This window comes from Heliconius melpomene, chromosome 12, assembly GCF_056956725.1.
Source record: "Heliconius melpomene rosina isolate 202511_hmr_F chromosome 12, ASM5695672v1, whole genome shotgun sequence".
Classification (NCBI taxonomy): domain Eukaryota; kingdom Metazoa; phylum Arthropoda; class Insecta; order Lepidoptera; family Nymphalidae; genus Heliconius; species Heliconius melpomene.
The window spans coordinates 16,557,106-16,579,469 of record NC_140400.1 but is presented as its reverse complement, the minus strand read 5'-3'; the positions used below and the strand labels follow the sequence as shown (position 1 = coordinate 16,579,469).

The 22,364-nt window shown below is 34.7% G+C and overlaps 1 protein-coding gene across 13 annotated transcripts in view; it reads right to left on the bottom strand.

The window, feature by feature from the left end:
• HDAC4 (histone deacetylase 4) overlaps positions 1–22,364 on the bottom strand; it is a 59,903-nt gene that overhangs the window by 13,669 nt on the left and 23,870 nt on the right. The window contains exon 1 of one of the 13 annotated variants that reach the window (XM_085195385.1): positions 140–1,659. The exons of 11 other annotated variants lie outside the window; for them this stretch is intronic. The gene's annotated coding sequence lies outside the window, so the exon portion shown is untranslated. Of the gene's footprint in view, positions 1–139; positions 1,660–22,364 lie in introns of those variants that run through there. One more of the 13 variants, XM_085195377.1, reaches the window with a different exon arrangement.

Genomic DNA, 22,364 nt, shown 5'->3' with positions numbered 1-22,364 from the left:
CTAAGAATTGTTTAACACAACGCGTACACATTACATTAAATAATAAATAAAATATAAACTGAAGTAAATAAATGTAAAATTTATCCTTAAAATGTAATTTTAGACATTTTGACATCTTATTACAAAACAAAAAGCTCACCCTTTAGTGATTGGGAGGTCTCCCTCAGGCGGACCTCTGCTTGGTTCTGATGTTAGACAGGGAGAACACCACAAATTGGGTACAGTAAGAGGGAGACCATAGATTCGAAGGTGCACTCGCTCCGATGTGACCTCTGCTAATATGACCTACATAGAGGGTCGCGGGGTCAGGGGGTGAGGCGGGTAAGGGGAGGGGCGGCGGATGGTTATTTTTAGACAGTCTATATTTAGAAAGGCTCCGGGCCCGACCGACCTTCATTCGTTTAGATTATGTTTTGATACTTCTATTTTATCGTAAATACGATTAATTTCTGATTAAAATTGTTATTTCGGTACAAATTAAGTACAAACACAGTGATGGTTTTATTAATAACCCGACTAGTCTACTATAGCTATTTTCATAGTATTTTATCTTATGGAATGCTGCTATGGGGCAGTGCTGCAGATATCAATTCAATATTTGTTCTCCAAAAAAGAGCCGTGAGATATATTTATAATCTAAGAGCTCGAGATTCTCTGCGAGATGTCTTCAAAGATGCAGGTATTATTACAGTTGCTTCCCAATTTCTATATTATAACATTCTCTTTGTCCGACAAAATATACATTGTCATAGCAAAAATAGTGACAGTCATACGATAGGAACGAGAAATAAAGATAAGCTTGTTACACCAAGTTTTCGCCTCCAAAAAGTTAATAAATCCTTTATGGGTCTGAGTATACGTGTATATAATAAAATTCCGCAGTGTATTCTTAGTTTGCCACTACAAAAATTTAAAATATCTGTAAAAAAAATTCTAACAAGTAAAGCGTATTACACTGTTCAAGAATATTTAGAGGATAAGCATGTATGGAATTAATGTCTATTGAATGTAATGCAGGATAGCTGCCAGCAAATGTAATAGATTGTACCATTGATTTTGAAAAGAGCAACTGTTGAGTTTCTTGCCGGCTCTTCTCAGCAGAACTGCCTTCCGAACCGGTGGTAGCTTTTTGTTCATATGTTTATTCGACGATTCAAAAGTGCTTGTAATAATTGCCTATTTGAATAAAGAATATTTTGAATTTGAATTTGAATAATATTCGCCTTACACGCCGACAACAATGTGCACAAAATAATTTATTGCATATTATTTATTTAACGTCCCTTAATATGTGAACGGTTTCTCGATTTTTTTTATTTTAAATGTATATACGAATATATTGTTACACAAATTACTATTCAATATCTGTATGATCGTAAGACTACGTGCGTAGAGGTTCGTAGAGTCTCGTAGACGTTCATCGTCTATCTCGTTCGCTACAATATACGTCATGTGCATGGGGAACCTACCTAGGAAATCTAATGTTACTCCGCCAACTTTTCGTCAAATTTGAGATATTGGTGTCGAGTGTCAGAACTCAGTGTCTTACATATTAATTGTCACGTGTAGAATTAACAAGGTAAAATTGTTAGATTATAATGAAATGCATAAAATACATATGGATATAGTATAGTATGTAGTGCACGCGTGACTGATTAGAGTATAAAGATTGGTGCTATTAAAAGTTTGCATATGGAACACGACCGCCTTATCTTATAAAACATATGTACATAATAATATATGGTTTATATTTAGCATGGGGCCCATGCTGTCAACTAGTGTGAGTGGTGAGAGCACCCCCCCCCCCCCCCCCCCCCGCTATTGTCTATACTGCTATAGTAGAGTACACCCCGTACTCTCGCGTATGTAAAAGCTAGTTAATGAAAATGTTCATTTTAATAGATTGAATTTTTTTTAAGAAATCTGAGTCCCGTCACCCTTTGCCAATTTCGGGACTAATAAAATACAACGTTTCCACAACCATCTTCCCAATGCACAATTTACAAGAACAATATTACAATGAAAACCACAACAAAGCTTAATAAATACTAAAGAACAAAACGTTCGCGGTAAAAATAGAAAGCGAACGCGACAAGTGAAGGACGCACCTCGCCCCCTGTTCCCGTCCCTCTCACACTCACACTACAAGCGCAAGCGGGACAGAGGCGGAGTGTAATAAACGTTGAAATTGTGAAATACTATTTATAGCATCGCACGCGAGCGACTTAACGTGCCTCCTCCAAATTTATTGATGGAAAAATACATTTGGAGAAGAAAATATATTTTTCCCGAAGTAACATACATTGACTTTATAAGTGAAACCGTTGAATACAGTTGGTATTTAACTATAATGGCCACTAGGCCACGACGGCCTGTTTTTGTTTAAAATATCATTATTTTACTACCAATATAAAAGAAAAGTACATTTTAGCATTGTTTAACATAGTATTAAAATCAGAACAAAATTGCATAAACACTATGATTCATATAACATAGTAGAATGAGCACGAAGCGGAAGTGCCCAAAACGATTATATCCACGTGCTAGTCCAAATTAATTTATAAATCAAACAAAAGTGAGAAACGTATACCACGTCCAATAATCGTAAATCTCGTGGAAGCTAAAAATGGAAGGGCATAAAACCCAACTGGCCGCTCCACATCCCGAAACACCACTATTCTACGAGGCGGCCGTCTATTTCCAACTGGCTAAATGCAGCCGCAGGAAGTGTTTTTGTATCCCGCAAGTAGCAAGTGTTAACACACTCCGTGGTTGCAGTCAGGCGCTGTTATTGCATGCACAATGGTGCATCTTTGCAATCGTGCAATGTACGTAGTACGAGACTGCGCGGTCACGTATTGGCAACGTGGTGGTAAGCTCGCCAAGCAATGTGAGGCACTTCCGGCCGCTATTACTGGACAGCGGACAGCGGGACTATTAAATATATTGGGATACGTAGAGATACGCTGTTTAAATATTTTATATAAATTGTGATAGTTAATAGTTTCGTTAAAAAACATATGTACCTAGTTTTCAAGTTAAAAAGTTACTTACTTTAATAATATTACTACATAATATTCAAAAACATATATCATGGTGCTTAAAAACCTTTTACATACTTTTAAATATATGTATATATTTACCACTATCACTACACCCATATTCAGTAGACAAAATCATCAAAAAAGTGTAATAAAGTGTAGTCTTTTAAAAACCAGTCCGTTTTTAAAAGAAAAACTTAAAAATAGTAGGACAAAAAATAATTATTAAATCACGTAACCATTACATGGGATATTGTTGATAGTAATTAAAGAGCACACTATTTAGTATAGAGCGTCGAGGTCAGGTGTGTCTTGCTGAATTAAATGTTGATTTGTATCCTCTTTGGAAGAAGAATTATTATGGGAAAAAGGAGAAAGGAGGAGCGTGAACCTTAAAAATATACTTCTGTAAGCTGGTCGTGAAACATGCCAATCCACAGGGTGCCAGTAAGTAACGTATCGTATAAAATATGACATAAATCGAAACACTCGGACATCTAGTTTTGGAGTGAACTGCGCAGGAGTGAATCACGTCTATAATTAGCTGGCTATAATTAGCACAGTGTACAGAGATACAGTGTTTGTGCCGCCGCAAGGATTCCGGTGTTATTGAGTCACGTGTGACTCTTTGTCTCGGTACCCTCTATATGATGTTATCCTACTGCTGGTATATTTATGACGGTACACGAGCACTACTACATGGATCAATGACCTAACACTATTGACACTCGACCCCGGTAGTTTTTGTGGACCTGTCTCTCAACCTGCCGCCGCCGACGTGCACCGCGGTCTCCCCCGCTTGGAGTGTCTTCTATAAACAGATGTACGCATTCCTATCGACCTATTTATATCTCGCACCTAATTCTGGATACAACCAATAAACTGTCACAGCTCACACGTTTTTCTCGCTGTAACAAACTTTTATTGGGTTGCTACTGAATTTAGATTAACACTGGCAAACAAAATCATCATAATTTACCATATACTTTTCATTTCATATAAAATTACTCGTTGAGTTTCAATTTATCAACTAAAAATATATATAGTCATTGAAATTGTAGAAACAATTTAATTGTTTTGGAAAATCTTGTAACATCCATCCAGATACTATTAATTTATTTAAAACTATCAACAAAACATTCGTTTTTTCATCTCATAAGTACAATGTAGTATATTATTTCGTAATGCATGCTTTATTTATTGTAATACTCTGGTTTTCTTTATGTATTACCTACCTTCAATATGTAAGATAAATAATAAAATCGATGTTTTTTATTTTTATTATTTTGATAGCCGAATTTTATCACAATTACAGATATAGCTTTTATCATTCAATTCAATATCATTTCATTCAACTCAAACGTTGTTAACATAGTCGTCATAGTCGGAAAAAGCGATAACATATTGGCTATTCATAGTCATTAGCATCATCTAGCAACTGTCACAAATGTCACTGTGTCATCCTATATCTTATAAAACAAAGTCGCTTTTCGTGTCTGTCTGTTGTTTCTAACTCTTCTTCTTGTAAACCACCCAACGGATTTTGTTGCGGTTTTCACCATTAGGTCGAGTATTTTTCGTAGAAGGTTTATATATAGTTTATTATTTGTACATTCTTATGTAAATTAACATAAATACGATAAATGTGTCTAAAGTCCTACCCGTTGAGACACTTTCGCGCATGCGCTGCTTTAATGGTAAGTACTACATGAAAATAATGTACTGGAGTATAGTTCTTCTTAATAAGATCTACAAAAAAGTCCGCGATGGCATATTTTTATCTTTTAAGGATAACGTGTAGTGATCATATTTCTGTCTAAAAATAGTAATTTCAATATATTTTTTATTGTGAGGGATATTTTTCCATAATGGTATTAATCCTTATCCTTTAAAATACTTTATTAATTTTCTACGTTAAACGAAGATAAAATTTGCTTTTTACACAATTTCGAAATTGCGAATAGTTTTAGAGAAAAACGCATTTAATTGTTGACACATCACGCTGTTGACACTTCAGCTGTATAGACTCAAGTTTTACTTATCTGTTACTCACACCATATAAATAAGTATATTAGTTACGTTGGCCATTTAATGTAGATCAAAACTGTCTTTTACTGTTTTTCATTTTAATATGTATTTTAGAAGTTGTTACAATATCAAAAAATCCTTGCTGCGAAACGGCTCGCCAGTCGCCGTGCGTCCGCGCCCGCCTACCTTACACGCATCGGTGGTTCAGTGGTAGAATGCTCGCCTGCCACGCGGGCGGCCTGGGTTCGATTCCCGGCCGATGCATTCTATTTAATTTTCCTTACAGGCAGCTACGTAGTGCTTGCTTTTCATCAGGGACAGAATACCCTCTTCAGCATTAACCACAAGCTCGAAAAAAAAAAACCCCGCCTGCCTCTATAGCAACGAAGATTTAGATGCGTTTGCACGTATTGGATAATTGGAGTTAAATGTATTATTTCAGCGCGATCTATTTGGTTTCATATTTTTTGTAGTAGTTATTAGTAGGTAGGCTTTTGTTTATAATTTCTTCCGTTTAAAAATAGTCATTTAAATATATTTTAATAAGTACTTGAAAAGATTAGTACCACAGATATAAAATTACGGTACCTACTAAAAAATCCTTGCTGTGTAAAACAATTGGAAAATCTTTATTGAAACTACGAAAATGCGGGTTGCATTAGGGTTTAATTAATTTTCACATTATCTTAAGTGCTTTGCAAACATACATTATATGAATAATCCAGTATTAAAAGCGGGCGAAGCCGCAAGGGGGTCGCTAGTTACCGATATTTATATAATTGTGTATGTTCCACATATAGCAGGGTAGGCAGAGGGACCTACCGACACTCCGTTGTGTGGCGGAACCCAGCACTTCGCTTTATCTTATAACTAGAACCATATGACGCTTCGCCACTGCCTCGATGGCATCAACACAATGATCACTTAATATATTAGTGTCAATCATAACACTAGTGTATTCAAAATAAAAATATCTAAAAAAGTAACAAAGGAGCCATCTAGTAGGCAACTAAAACGGGACGAGCGCTCCACACTCGTCCACGCTCGTCCACACTCGTCCACCAGAGGGGTACGCAGGCTATTTTTGACCAACAAAGGCTGAAACAAGTTGGTTGCCGACACAAACTCTAAAAATAGTCCGTTCGATACTTTCTCACTCGCGGGCTATTCTCGGCGTTGGTTATACAAGGGGCTATTTTGGAACCCTTTTGGTTTAGTTGTTGCGTAGTTCAGAATAACAAGTGTTACTACAAATATAGTAGTAAAACTGCTAGTATATTATGTCTATTTAATTACATTTTAAATGTTTTAATAATTATTGTAATGATGTAATCTTATATAACTGCATTTTTAACAGAGATACCTATGTTAACCATTTTACAAAAAAATATTTAATTACTTCAATTTTACTTTAAAAATACGATGTATTAGTACAATTTCCATGGGCGCATCTAGAGATATTTTATTTAGGGCTGGATTTTAGTTTTGAACAGTTTGTGTATTTTTTTTAACTTTTCAGGCTAATTACATATTAGTAGGACCAGCCCCTCATTCCTACCTCCATGACAATTTCTAAGTTCTATGACACGCTGCGTAGTAAAGTATCTAATTAGATAAGAAATGATTGCGTTTTGAAAGCAATTGATCAATAATATAATAAGGCGGGTAATGTTGTCTAAATTTAGTCAAGGCTGGAGCGGCCGCGTCTGCGCCGCGTGACTGACTCGCTATATTTAGATCTCTATTGACGGTTCCTCTTGCTTCTTGCTGGAGTGCGAGGGCGTGCGAGGGCGTGCCAAACAAACAATCAAATTAGAGGGCTTATACGGCTTAATTGTTTATATACGTTGTGGCGCAGAGGAACAAGCCAGCGACTGTAAAAGCTACAGGTTGTGGGTTCGATTCCCACTCGAGGAAATGATATATTTAATATTTTCATTTGCTCGCTCTGGTAACGAAGCAAAACGCAACGTTGAACCCCGCCACTCAAAACTCAATGCCTCCTGAATTCGGCGGAAAGTGGGGAACGGAGACCTAACACTAGCAAAGACACATAACATAGAATGCATAGATATACTTAGAAACTCATGATAATGGATATTTCGAACACACTACAAGTAACAAGTTATCGTGGCTATTAATAGATAATTACCGAGTTGTAAGCAAGGCAGTGCGAGGCAGTAATCTGGTCAAGTGGGAGACGGGCCTTGGATATGCATTACCGCTATCTGGTTGAGGAAACGTTCCGGAAATAGACGCCGCTATTGTTTGTTTCGTATAACCAGATTTAGTAAAGTTATTATTTAACAAAAACTGGTAGTTTTACAACCGAAGATTATACAAAAGTCAAATAAATAAGTAAAGTCAAAGCGCGAGATTCTCTGCGAGATATTTTCAAAGATGCAGGTATTCTTACAGTTGCTTCCCAATTTATATACTATAATATTCTCTTTGTGCGACAAAATATACAAGTAAAGCGTATTACACTGTTTAAGAATATTTAGAGGATAAGCATGTATGGAATTAATGTCTACTGAATGTAATGCAGGATAGCTGCCAACTAATCACAAGCAGTCAGTTAAATATAGCTAAGTCGTATATAATGATATAGAATTAAGATATATAAGAGGCGATAAAAAATATTTTTTGTCAACTGTTTAATTGGAACAGTTGATAGAAAATACTTCTTCATTTAATTTTAAATTTAATTTTAATTATATGTAAAGAGACTCGAGATCCTGCAGTCAAACTCACTAAGAGTTTTGCAGGACACAGTTTAACTTTATATGTATTGTTAAACGGTACTAATAAAAAATAAAAAAATGATGAAAAATTATGTAAGCATACACATATTTGGACAAGTCGATACATAGCAAGTCGGAAGACCACTTTAAATTATATACACGTTACTAAACAAATATAAATATTTATATTTGTTTAGTAACGTTACAAATCAAAGGAGGAAAACCGTGTATGAATCTTGCGTAAGACATCTCTAACCAATTATTAAATAATTGTTTTGGGTGTTGTTTTTTATATAGTTGGTTCGCCTTTGGTCTTACCTATTCTCTATCGAGGTAATATATTGTGTCATACGATGTAAGACATTAGGAATTAACACTGTACCATCTGTGCCATCAATGGTAATAATCAATATAGAAAATAACAAATCTGTATAATTGTAGTAATAAAAGGGCGTAGTGGCGCAATGGGACCACGTATGAAAATAAACGCGATGATTGCAGGTTCATTGTAACTATACAAACCATATGTGGCTATTATTCAAGAAATGATGCTGTAGATTGAATTACCTGTAAACATACAAAAAAGATTACTTTATATTTTAAAGGAAAACCAAATGAACTTAAAAGATGCTTAGGACTATAAAAATATTAAAATATCATATTATAAAGACTTATAGTCCAGTTTCATTAAGATAAAAAATCTCACAAATATATGAAAACAAAAAAGTTGCAATAAAAGTATATTTCCCCGAACAGTAAAACGGATGGAGTGTAAAATCGTTCAGCGCGGTAATTGTGCGACTCCCAACACAACACGTGACGGGAGTTATTTTTGCAACACAAATTGAATATCCGCGTACGAAACACTGTACTGTTGCTGCGCTAACATGTGGACAGGAATAAATAAAAATAATTTTATAATATCTACATCAATATTAATATATTTTTATTAGGGAACTCAACGCCACAGTTGTCTAAGCAGAGCGGAGAAATTATCAGCTTCACGCTGTATCCCCACTATATGCCGAATTCTGGAGGCATTGCGTGTTGAGCGCGCGTCAGTAGTACGTACTGACATTCAACATCCTAACTGCTAACTGCTAAGTGGTGGTGGTGGTGGTGGTGGTGGTGGTGGGTATGGTACGCCGCGCGACTGATAACGCTTCCGGCGAGGTTGTCGCCCTTCCGGCTCGTTATCGTTCATTTGCGATGACTTCTCGTTATCTGTACTACGCGGGGAGTGGGCAGTAGCTCGACGTTGAATTCCGAAATACCATATCTACATATATATTGGCTATCTACGCTACAATTATGCCTAAATCATTTAACCCGTAACATATCCAATTATTTCTATCAAAAGACAAAACCTCAATATCAACTGCAGCTTTATATTTAAATCAAATATATTAAAGCATCCGTTATTTTCAATATTGTCAAAATGTAATTCCATTATTACCAAAAAACATAAATAATTGAATAAGAGAAAGTTAGCGAGAAAGGTGGGCGTAGTTTCCTCCACTGCAAGGAGCGTCCCAATTATTGTGCAACGGAAGATTCCACGCGGGTCAGCCGACAGCACAAACAAGTTGTAAGCGTCTCCCGTATATATTATTGTTATTTTAGGCGAAATAAAATTCAATGACCTGTTTGTCAGTTCAACGAAGAGCGCACGTATTGCACATAATATGCTTTTTTAAATATTTTAGTTAAAAAATCCAGTTTTTTTTTCAAGAATTTTTTCTTAGTGTTCCCCTACACTCCTTATTCTACCAACATACCAAATTTTGAATACAGTAATTAAGTCTGTGCGTTGTCTGTAAAAGAAAAGTTAAGCAATCTTATTAGAGTTAGACTTTAAAATAATTGAAGTACAATATAGCCATTGCTACAATCATCATAGCGCAGTTGGCAAGTACACACCAGAGTGTAACGTGATATTTTAGGGAAAGTTTATGTTGAAAATGTAAAATGTAAACCTTACACTATATTTGGCGATCGACGTTAGAGGGTTCATCACCAAACTCAAAAATATATATTGTTACTAAAATATATATATACTTAGGATAGACAGTATACTTGTACAAGAGTATTTATAATGTGACTGCATAACCGAAAATTGTAATTTCGTTTATTTATTTAATAATTAAAATGAATGTAATAGAGGCTATTCTGAGAAGTTATCTGACGTCTATTATTCATCACTTCTAGTCCCTAAAAATATAATTATCATACAAATTTCGTTAAACTACAAAACAAGGAAAACAGTATCTTACGTAAAACTATAAATGGAAAACAAATCCACTTGTTTATTTAAAGCCTTCACGCTATAAGAAGTATAATAACTTTATCAGTAACTTACTTAGTTTTCCTGTTCTAAAATAGAATTGGCATGATAAATTTAACATAATTCAATACGGTTTGTTCGTGCAGAGGTTAACCTTCAAATGATATAGGTATCTGAAATAGATAATGTAAACGTGACGGTAGTTGGTTCAATTTTCACTCGAGGAAATTGATTCTTTACACTTCCTCGCCCTAGTGAGTAGACACAGCTGCGTTGAGTTCCGCCACTCAAAAGATACATTTTATTTAAAATTTGTTTTTAGAAACTAAAATAAGACATTACTAATCACTACTATTTAACTATTTACGTTATAAATGTAGTTAATTAAACATATATCAGTAATGTAACGCGACAAGTTGTTGGCGTCGCCGTCGACAGGCGACAGTCCATCACTTAGCCGTTACGAATGGTCGCCGCTATCGAGCATCAACATGATGGATGATGGACGGCAGATAATACATCAGACCATGGGAGATTCAGGACATAATGTGGCATGTGTGTGTGTGTGTGTGTGTGTGTGTGTGTGGGGTGTGTGTGTGGGGTGTATAATATGTATATGTTCTAACACAAAAACTTGACTATTTGTTTGTAAACGCGACAGTTGTGGCGTTGAGGTGTACAATTAAACGTCTCTAGGTGAAGGAACATTGTTGTATACGGGGCCATGGCAAAGTGTTAAAGTTGATAAATTTATTGTATTTTTATATCCAGATACGAAGTACGATTAATATAATCATTAATATTCTAATAATATTATGTTAAAATTACATTTCGAATCGAGATTTGACCGCGAACATGACCACTTGGGGATTTCATTACTTTTAATTTTCATGTTTTTAACAAAATGCATCGTAGAGTTATGTTACTTTAGGCGAAAACCAGGAAGCGGTCAATAGATTCTCTCTTTATATGCGGGAAAATAGAAAAAAAATTCTACGTTATGTTTGATCCTAACGTGTAGGTTATCAATTAGGTACAAGTTGACATGCAACCTCTATGGTAACATTATGAGCGCAGAGCGTCTAAAACCATTACGGTAAGACGATATGTGAAAACACCTTGGCCGCGATGCAGCAGACTCGTGGTCGCCGATGCATTTAGAACGTTGTAAGCAGTTGTATAGATAGGTATTGTTCTTTATATTATTATACATCTTTATGAGTTTTATTTGGATTCTTTGAAATATCTGCTGAACCACTGAAAATCGATGAACATACATGGGGTGAAACGGATAGGTCCTCAACCCATAGACCTTCGTTGATTCGAGGATCGCATTACATTCTGTACCTATATAATAATAAAAAAATAGCTCCTCGCTGTATCCTAAGTAAGTCTAGTGTTAAGACAACCCGTTCTCCATTAGCCGTGTAACTTTCAAGACATTGGGTGCTGAACGGCGAAATTGAAATTTTTTTTTTTACTATAGTAAAAACATGAGAATATATTAGCTATCGGTATTCATGCAGCTAACTATTAAAATCACAGAAATAAAAGAGACCAGTACAGAAGTACAGACCGCGCGTTAACATGGAACGCAATCCATCTCCGCGGACGCTGGTATTGGCAAAGACGACGACTGGGAACTAATTGTATTCTTATGATGATATCAAATATAATGTACACGTGTTTCTTTTAAAAGTATATTATATAAATAGCTTTTACCTGCGGCTACGCCCGTGTGTATAGTGCAAAAATAATTAAGAATAGTTTTTGAAATTCTAAATTTCAAAAAACCGCAGGCATCGTGGTTTAAATCAAAACTATTAACGAAGTGCGCAAACTCTTCAGCTTTATTATTATTATTAGTATCGAGTATAGATTATAGACAATAAAATAAATCTGTCAACTAGCAGTGTAAAATGTAGACACCATATACAGTCATATTATTACAAATGAAATTTTATAGTTATTGAAATAAATACAACAAATAAACAATGTCAAGCCGGCGTAGTCGGTCCACGAGGGATGAGCTGGCGCGCTGCCAATTAGGTGGCTGCATCGCGAGATCTCTGAAATTGACCTCCGCCGAGCCCAGAGCTGACTCACCAACAGTCATTAAGATATCTTTAATTTGACCGACCGACCGACGATGTGTGTTCTAAAACTACCTTTGCGAGCTACACACACAGCTTCAGTATCCCGCACATGTTTGAGGCTGAGTGGGACAAGAGTGGGAGTTATGCATCAGGTTAAGTATACTTTGTACGATACGATCGCTTAACTTAAATGAACTACCGAGTAGCGGCTGGCGGGTCTCCAATCAGGTGCCCGGCTAATAATACGCGGCCGGGCTCTCCGTTTATAGACTAACGAGAATAGCGCGGCCGCTGTTATAAACGTGCCTATATATATTAGAAACTTAGCACTTTAATATATTTGGAACCATTCATATTTTGGGACATCTCTCTCTGTTTATAAAAAAGCATTCCTTAATAAGTGATGTATGTAAAGAAATAACTTTATTTTAAAAATCCTAATATTCATAAGTATGCCCGTATTCAAAAAGATTTTACTTAAGATGTTATGTCTGGTGAAAAAATCTAATTCAATGCACTTCTACCTACTGCTCTCCTCAGAAACTCACTAGGTAGAGTACCCCACTATCGGAACCAACAACCTGTGAGTTTACGCAATTCTAAGTTATGTCTACTTATAAGGTATAACATTGAACGAGTAGTATCATCTAAAAATATTTTAACCTTAATTCAATCGTATTGAAAACAATCAAACGCCGTGACGCCAAAAATTTTGTGTCATAATATAAACACATACATGTACGTATGAATTGATTGACCTTGCCTCGTGTGTACCTCTAGTTGTCTTACATTTTATGTTTTTTACGTGTCTTGTGTAGCTATCCAACTTTTTGCGAATCCCCGCTTTAATACACGAAGCTTAGCTCAGCCAGCCCTCTTAGGGAGAAAAAGCGTGAAGTTCCATTTTCTTTTTCTTACTGAAATATATGACCACTTAGTAAGCTAATTGTCATCAAGCATCAGATCATCATGGCAGTCCAGCTTCAACTGGATAATATTTTAATATTTTTTTTTCGAAAGACATTGGTTGGATAAAACTAGATCAGTGTACCGCACACAGAGTTCACCTGTTGCGTGTCGTACTACTCGCGGTAGTGGTACCTACTGGAGATTGAACCCACAACCGTCGCGTCTTACCGTCCAAGACGGACTCATATACTTAATATTAATTTAATGAGATTTATTTATTTTTTTGTTTTATTTCTTTATCAGGTAAAACAAGGAAACAGCTCACAAGCAATACAAATATAAATATTACACAAACAAGTTAAATAAAACACAGAGAATAATATAAATATCTAGTAGGTAATGCAGATTCCAAATATTGTTTATTTTATTTCATGTTTATAGTAGAGCAACAAATGGTTTATTATATTTGATATGAGGTCGCGCTCATTCTGAATCGAATAACGCCCAATGTTAATAACCAATCCTAATCCAAAAATTGCTACCATAGATTGAAATAGACAGAGATGGAGGTAGGCATGCAGGTTAGTGATTGGATAGATATGTCGGACAGTACGAGATAGACGTCAACTGGAGATAGGAGATACATTATTAATATTGGACGTAAGACCAATTCGTAACATATTCAGTTACGAATGACTACAATTCAATGTTAGATTGCATGGTTATTAACCTAAAATAGCCAATACTTAGCTCCTAACTTAACTTTCAGTAATACTCAATTATAGCATTATTGTCTTTTTACGTTTAAGCCAAGTCCTTATTATGCCTATCTATTAATAAGATACTTTCTCCCGGGTTCCGCGCCGTCGAGTTAAAAATTAATTATTTCAAAATAATTTGCAAATTAAATAGGCAATAATTAAAACGAGGTCGCGCACACGAAACGCTTTTTCGAAACCAAGGTTATGTAACTTTTTTGAAAAGTGCACCTGACATTTTTGGGCTTGTTTCTTTAACGTTTTTGAGGATATAATAAGAATTGCGCGACGTTAAAAAATGCGTGTTGAAAGGTTACCTAAATTATAGTTACGAGTATTACACGATTCATTTCTGCATCGATTTTCAGTTTCGAATTTAATAATAATTGTAGTTGTACGTACTGAGCGAAACTTCGTATGAGTGAACTGATATTTTTTTTGTATACGTTTGGGCACATTTCAGCGCTCTACGCCGCGTGCTTTTTTTTAGCTTTGCGTTCGCGTCTGTCAACCGGTAACCGAAAGTTTATATACAGGGTGTCCCAGGAGTCAACGATAAAACGAAACCAGGTGATAGACCAAGTCATGACAGTTATAAGAAAAATATAAAAAAAAATCTTTGTCATGTATTTTTCATATTATATTGATTTTAAAAAATATCGGAAAAACCGACACCCTGTGATGGTTTTTCAAGTCCCAGGACTACAAATATAACTCTTTCTTCATTTTTTTTCTGTAATGTAATCATGAGTAACCCTTCTATGAATTGCAGTTTAAGATTTAAACATACCTGCATCAGTTTTCAATGAAATGTGGTGTTTTTGCCAAACATTAAATTCAAAATATTTACTACACCCAACTTTAACCGACTGTACTATAAAAAAAATGTACTACACTGTTTTTGCAAGTAGCTTTAAAAGTTGGCGCATTTAATCTGAATTCCGAAATGGTACGACACTTGCTGGATTACTTCTTTGTTGAAGAGAGAAAAATCGATATAAGTCCTGGGCCAGCCCCTAAGTTGGAAAAGTTCAGGTACCTTGGATCCGTCATGCACGAGTCTGGAGGCATCGATCACGATCTCCTTGGCCGGTTAAGAGTTCGGACGGTATCCTGCGATCACAGACCACACCAGTGACCTCCCGCCACTTAGCCCAGGCAACGCTTATCCGACTTAGGGGCTGGCCCAGGACTTATAAGGATAGTGCTCGAGTCCGGGCTCTCGCAGGCCATAAACTCGATCTTTGACACATTGCCAATATGCATTTCATTCATGGAGAATGGTTATGTAACGCAAATGCTGCAGCTAGAATGTATCGGAAAAGATACCAAAACGCTGAACGTCATCCCGATTATCGTGTATTTCGATTTTTCTCTCTTCAACAAAGAAGTAATCCAGCAAGTGTCGTACCATTTCGGAATTCAGATTAAATGCGCCAACTTTTAACGCTACTTGCAAAAACAGTGTAGTACATTTTTTTTATAGTACAGTCGGTTAAATTTGAGTGTAGTAAATATTTTGAATTTAATGTTTGGCAAAAACACCATATTTTATTAAAAACTGATGCAGGTACGTTTCAATATTAAACTGTAATTCACAGACGGGTTACTCATGATTACATTACAGAAAAAAAAATGAAGAAAGAGTTATATTTGTAGTCCTGGGACGTGAAAAACCATCACAGGGTGTCGGTTTTTCCGATATTTTTAAAAACCAATATAATATGAAAAATACATGACACAGATTTTTTTAAATATTTTTCTCATAGCTGTCACGACTTGGTCTATCACCTGTTTTCGTTTTATCGTTGACTCCTGGGACACCCTGTATATATGTAATATACACATTACGATTCAATTTCAAAAATAATATAAATAAATATTTGAAATTTATATATTTTATACAATATTAAGTGTAAATTAATATACTTTCATTTTTTAAAAGCAATTCATTTACTATTATTTATAATTATAAATGTACCTAATATTATTTAGGTAAGTAACGTATCAGCATACGTCTGCCTTAATTAAACAAATTATCAAAAAAATTAAGACATGAAAAGTCATGATAAGGTCTAAAAAATAGGTGCCATTATTATTCCCCTCATCAGCTGTAAGCGTGTGCCCCGTACACTTCCGTCGATTAAATCACGAACATATTAATCAAGGTTATATTTTAGCTTAAAACTGTGTGTAGATTTAAATCATTTTTTTTTAAATTAAATCTCAGGAACGATAAAATAGTTCGAATAAAAAATATATTTTTCAGTTGAATAGTTCATTTACCGAGGCTACGGTCGGAGTTACATGTGACATAGACAACTCTTACTTATTAGTTATTTCAATTTAAATATTTGCCATCTATCTATGGGAATCCATGTTAATAGATGAAAAGACATACTCTAAAGACGCTTAGACATCTTAAGCGTTAAAAGATAATAAAAGATAAAGACATACAACTCAAGACCAAAAGATCTACCTACTTACGGCTATTAGACAAAGAAACAATATAAGTACATACGTAAATGAGTGTTTTAATTAGAAAGTAAGTTTCATTAAATGCTACACGAAATTCGCGTACGCGACGTTAAACCTTACTCGGCCTCAATAATTTATTTAAGTTTATGCGTAGACTATATACGAGTATAGGTATATGTATAGTGTGTGTGAATGTGAGTGTTAGCTATCACGAAATTTATCATTCATTATAAATATTAATTGCGTAAACCATTTACGCAATTTCATAATAAATTTATTTTAAAAAACACTACAATTATTCTTAATTATTTCCTCTATGCTCATAATTGGCTTAAGCTAAGTAAAAGAAGAAATAAAAATATTGTACTTTATATTTTTAATTTTTGCATACGTATAAAACGAATGAATATCAAATATTCATATATTAGTTAAATAAAACCTTTTAAAATTTTGTCTGTTTGCCTGTTTGTCGTGCGTTAGCGTTTGTTCACGCTAATCTCAGAAACGGTCTAACCAATTACAAAACAGTTTTCACTATGATATTTTGGCAAAATTTATTTATCACATATTTTAATCGATTCATAAATAAAAAAAGTATATGAATATAAAATATTTTGTAAAACAAAATTGCTATAAAACAACTGAAACTGATAGAATTGGGTGAAACTTTAGTTTACTTTTCAATGTACTCGTATTAGATCGTATTATCTTTAAAATGATAATGTTATTAGAATGAATGTAAGTAATTAAAATTATTTAATAAATAATAGCAAAGTTTAAGCGGACGAAGCCGCGAGCGGGTCGCCAATATAACATATAATGATTTGTTATTTTACTTTTACTTGCATGGCACATTTCAGAAACTTGAATCTTATTCTCGAATAATCCAATTAGTGTTGTTATATATTAACTCTAATAGTGTTGTTGTTCATATATCATACCAAATTACTTATATTTTTATTTATAAAAAAACAAAATGATTCATAAGTAATTGAAGCCCTTTTTATTGAAGGACAAAAATTTCAAGACTCTTGATAATTACAATTTATTATAATTTTTATTTTCTATGTTATATAAGAAAAATCTTAAATATATAAATAGCCACTGCCATATAAAATAGTTTTACAATAAAGATAAGTTAACATACTTATTTTAATAGATTCTATTTTAGCATGAATGGAGTTAGTGTCTAAGGTCACAGTGACGTTATGTTTACGATCGCAAACTGTCTCTACGTAGGTTTTACTGGTAATCTCTAGTTATCTCCAGTAGTAGTTACTTAACGCTCAGTCACGGTAAAAATATCTTTTGAATATAGATACAGAATATAATAATATGAGTAAGTAAAACAATTATGTTCGTGTAGGTAACACATTTATTTGTTTGGTAAACTAATGTTGTATTTGTTATATATAGCCAGTGGTACAAACCGGCTTGTTTCAGTGCTTAGCGGCCTCCCTCATTACCTCCTCCCACGACAATTGAACTAACCTTTGCTCTATTCACTAACCTACACGCCGCCGTCTCCGCCTCTCAGTGTCATGTATTTTATCTAACAAACCACTAAAGGTCAAACTAAATAATGGGGAAATATAAAAGTCAACAAATTATAATAAAGGTTTAGCGTAGGGTGCAGGTCAGAAATGCTTCATTTGCAAAACCTACAGTTTATAGCCATGTTTGATGTAGGTACTAGCTTTTCGCCACTGACTCAGGCACGCAATAAAGAGGATTGGCGTGATCATATTAATATAGAAGCATAGATTTAAAATACTATAAAATGATGAGAATAGAGTAATTGTCCACAAGCAGGATGTAAAATTGCGCAAGCGCAGCAATAACTGGAGTGTCATTGGTTGCATCGTCAGAGTGCAGTGCAGCTGGTATATTTAGCGCGCTGGCGACTAGACATCATAAATTTTCATAATGATCCCTCCGCCCCCGTTACCCAATTCGGACATATTAAGAGCTAGCGATAAATGATCGGCCATTCGCTATCTTCTAATATTAATATTGATACACCCTGTTTGGTATGATGATACCTTCAACTGAACTTGTGGACTTCATGAATTATTTATTTATTTTAATATAATATAAATTTAATTTTATATTAAAAACCTAATCTACAATTTAAACCACGGACCGCCCCTGCGGTTTTGCAGAACGGAGAGTATGAGGAGTTCTTTATGAAATGATGGGGCTTTTAATGAATATTATTATAAGAGAAAAACGTACGGTTTAGTAATTTTTCGTACTTACCATTCTTTCCTGTACTTTTTGCCCATACTTCAGTTGGAAGGTGAAATCCGACGCTGAATTTGTTTTAAAGGAGCAAATGGTCGTAGATTTGATTTCTTATGTGCTAATTATATTGTCTGCACTATTAGTGAATTATATTAACTTTATATTTGTACATATTTATATTAGAAAAATGGTTTTCAAACAATGTTTAGTATATTCTTACATATTATGAATGCGAATTGTGGGAGATCCGTGAACATAAAAAAACACGCTAAATATATTGGTCAGGTCGTGTTCTGAATTTTAATGATCTAAAAATAAACACAATGACGCACATACTTACTAATTAATTTCAAAAATTCGACTCGACGCAGAGTGAACCGATTTTGGAAATAGAAGGTTAACCACAGTATGAAGGATATTTAGGTGATTAACAAACCTATACTTTCATTGGATATTTTAATTCTGTTACATTAAAATATTTTTTGCATATTTAAATTTTCGAAATATGTTAAGAAATTATTTGAGGTCTTCAGGTTTATGGACGAACTTGTTTTTATCTGCAGCTTTTCCCGCATCCTCAAATGAATATCAAAAAGAGGCCAGTCGTGGCGCAGGGGAACAAGCGTGCGACTGTAAACGCGATAAGTGGTAGGTTCGATTCCCACTTGATTTCCGCCACTCAACATGCAATGTTTCTAGTATTCGGCGGAAAGAGGGGAACGTAAGTGTCTAACCGTGAACAGAGTGTCTTGCCACTAGGTTCCCTCTATCTACCCTGCTATGTATGGGATGTAATAATTTAACTGGTGACTCACAAGTCATCGAAGCAAGATAGTTTAAGTGAAAGGACAAGTGACTGAGTCACGATATGTATGGACTATTTCGTGTTTTTGTGACATTTTATTAATTGCGAATACATTTTAAATGGCAGTAGTATTTTTCAATCGTTTTTGAATTCTGTTCATCTCGCTTTAGATAAAAAAAATATTTTACACTTGGCAAAACATGTAAATTCACAACTTAGGTTGAAAAGTAAGTGCTACACTAAACAACTATTGCCTGATAAGATAGAGAGCCTGATAGAGTGCCTCAACACTACATTGGCTCTACCTATCTTGCTATATGCAGTGTGTATTAGTACTAAATATAATTATTTGATTATATCAACGACGCTGCCCCATAATAGATTTTACGATGTCATAAGACAACGTCACCGAAGCCAAGCACATGTGAACCGGCCAAGTGTATGAAAACGAGAGATTTAATTACAGTGTCTTGCGCAATTTGTATGAGATTTAAAAATAATTACCTTAATCGTATGAATGGCAAACCTTTCAATGATAACATTAATCATGCACTCGTGCCGGATTACTTTCGTCTGTTACTTTACCTGCTTATCGTTATAATCTCAACTAAATATGTAGCAATGTTATCGTGAAACAATGTAATTATTTCTTGACTTATTATTTTATTATTTATTTTGCCACAAGGTTGACATCATTTGTGCCATATGTTTAAGTGGACAGTTCGTCTAAGAGGAAACCAAAACAATATCTATCATCTAACAATAGCATATATTCCGACTTTTCAGGCACAATCTGGTTGAGCAACAACAGAGCATCATATATATATATATCACTAAATCTATATTTAGATATCTTTTTAGCACAATAAAATTAGTAGTAGGTACCTACCAAGCGTGTAAGGTTTCAATGTAACTAGGCAGGAACCTGCAGCTTGATTGGCGTTGAGCGCTTGTACAGTATGCAACAGGCATACAGGCATAGGGTTAAAATTTACTTTTCTTACAGTGGAATTACATAGATCATCTCTCACTACTCCCAAACAAGGACAAGAACAAGGCAAGGCCGACTTCCGACTGCGCAGACGCGGAAACGTTGAAAGCAATTTCGCGCGCCGCTGCCTTCTAAACGGCATAGATGATAACTCACAGCTGCTTCTCTATGAATACCCACATTGTCTAATGGCATTCATTCATGAGAATTCAGAATCTATTTGTGTCCATAATAAATTACTTTTTATGTTCCAATTCGCCATCGTGGCGCAGTTGGACAGTTATTGACTGTAGGCGAAATAAACATGAAAACAAAGTAACGCATCACTATTTTCTCTCTCCCAGTACGTAGAATATAGATAAAACAGTACAATATCTCAAAATTTGTCAATATGCTATAAAGAAATAGAGACTATTATAAGAACTAACACGTATTAATATTAATTTATGATGTTAATTAACAAAATAATACCCGACAGAGCCGACAGGTTGCCCTTCGCCGGCCCTACTAGTACACAACCGTCAAGGCTCTATTAAGTTCCTTGTGTTTTTTACCGGTGCCGGAAGCTTAGTGAATAGCACTTTGTGTCTCTTGTTGTTTACGTATTTGTTATTGAAATAGTATATAAATAGTGTAGAACTTTATTATTCCGTTCTTATAATTTATATTGTCATAAACAAATTCTTAGACGACCAACTAATTTATAATAGCTAATAGCTACGAAGAAACAAACAGGTATTAGGTAGTAGATTATTAGTAGGTAGGTAGATACAGGAGTCGAAGTAAACTCTATTTGCGGGCTATTGACGCCAATGCGGTCAGTGAGCCATACAGGATAATCGAGTTGGACCATTACGAGGCATTTTCATATGAATGAACATCTAACGAGCTCATGACTAAGACGAGGTAGGTTAATAACAACGCAATAAATATAAACATTTTATTTGTACGTAACTAACGACTAGGTACGACTAATATTAGGTAAGGTTAAGCGTAATCTCGAAATCCCATGGAGATATCAAGTTGAAATCAATATTAAATATTAAGAATTATGCTTCTAAGTCTAAAGATATCAAAAGCAAATACTGCAAAATTAAAATTCTGAAATAAAAGTTATTGAAAGTTAAGAAAAACGAGCGCGTCCTTCATTATCCAATACACAATACACAATGCGAAGATGAGGATGTGTCGCTGTCTAGACAAACTTGTGTATTTATTTCGGTTGTTGCGCGTGCGTCATTCGCGAGACGCAAGCAACTCATAACGCGAAAAAGAATCCGCAATTGTCACTACCTACTATTCAATAGAGGCATACAGCTATACAGTACACTAGTAGACGATGATTGTGTGCCGGCCAACAATAACAAAGGAAATTTTCAACCAAGGTTTAGATTATTTAGAGCACGCCATTTTACAAATGATAGCAAATACCTTTTAACTGTTTATTTATTCTTCTACATACAATTTCCCCATATTTTAGTGTTAGAGTTCGCTCTCCGTTTGTATATTCTTTATTGCACTTAAAAAAAATTAAGATAACAAATGCAAATATACGAAAAGTAAACTCCCATCACTAGATTTGCACCTCTATAAGAGATTTCTTCCAGTCAAGCTGTAATCTGCATACTTGCTGTATGTAAGTAAGACAAACAAGAAGAATACAAAAAAAGCGGTTGTGAAACTAAAAAGAAAAAAAAAACTATTTATACATATATTGAAAATCTCAACCCTGCACTTTGTATCATTAGTTATTAATAAAAACAATTTAAAATTTAATAATCTCCTTAAATAAAACTCACGACCTACGTTTTAATATTACTAGTCGACATTCTGCGTTCAGCATAAATTTCTCTCAATTCTAGTTTGTGAGGACATTACGTCATCTCTATAAACAATGCAAGTGGGCTAACAACACTGTTATTGTAGCTCGTGTCGTTCAAGTATTTAATTTCCATAATTCTTAGATAAAACAGATGTTATATTTAG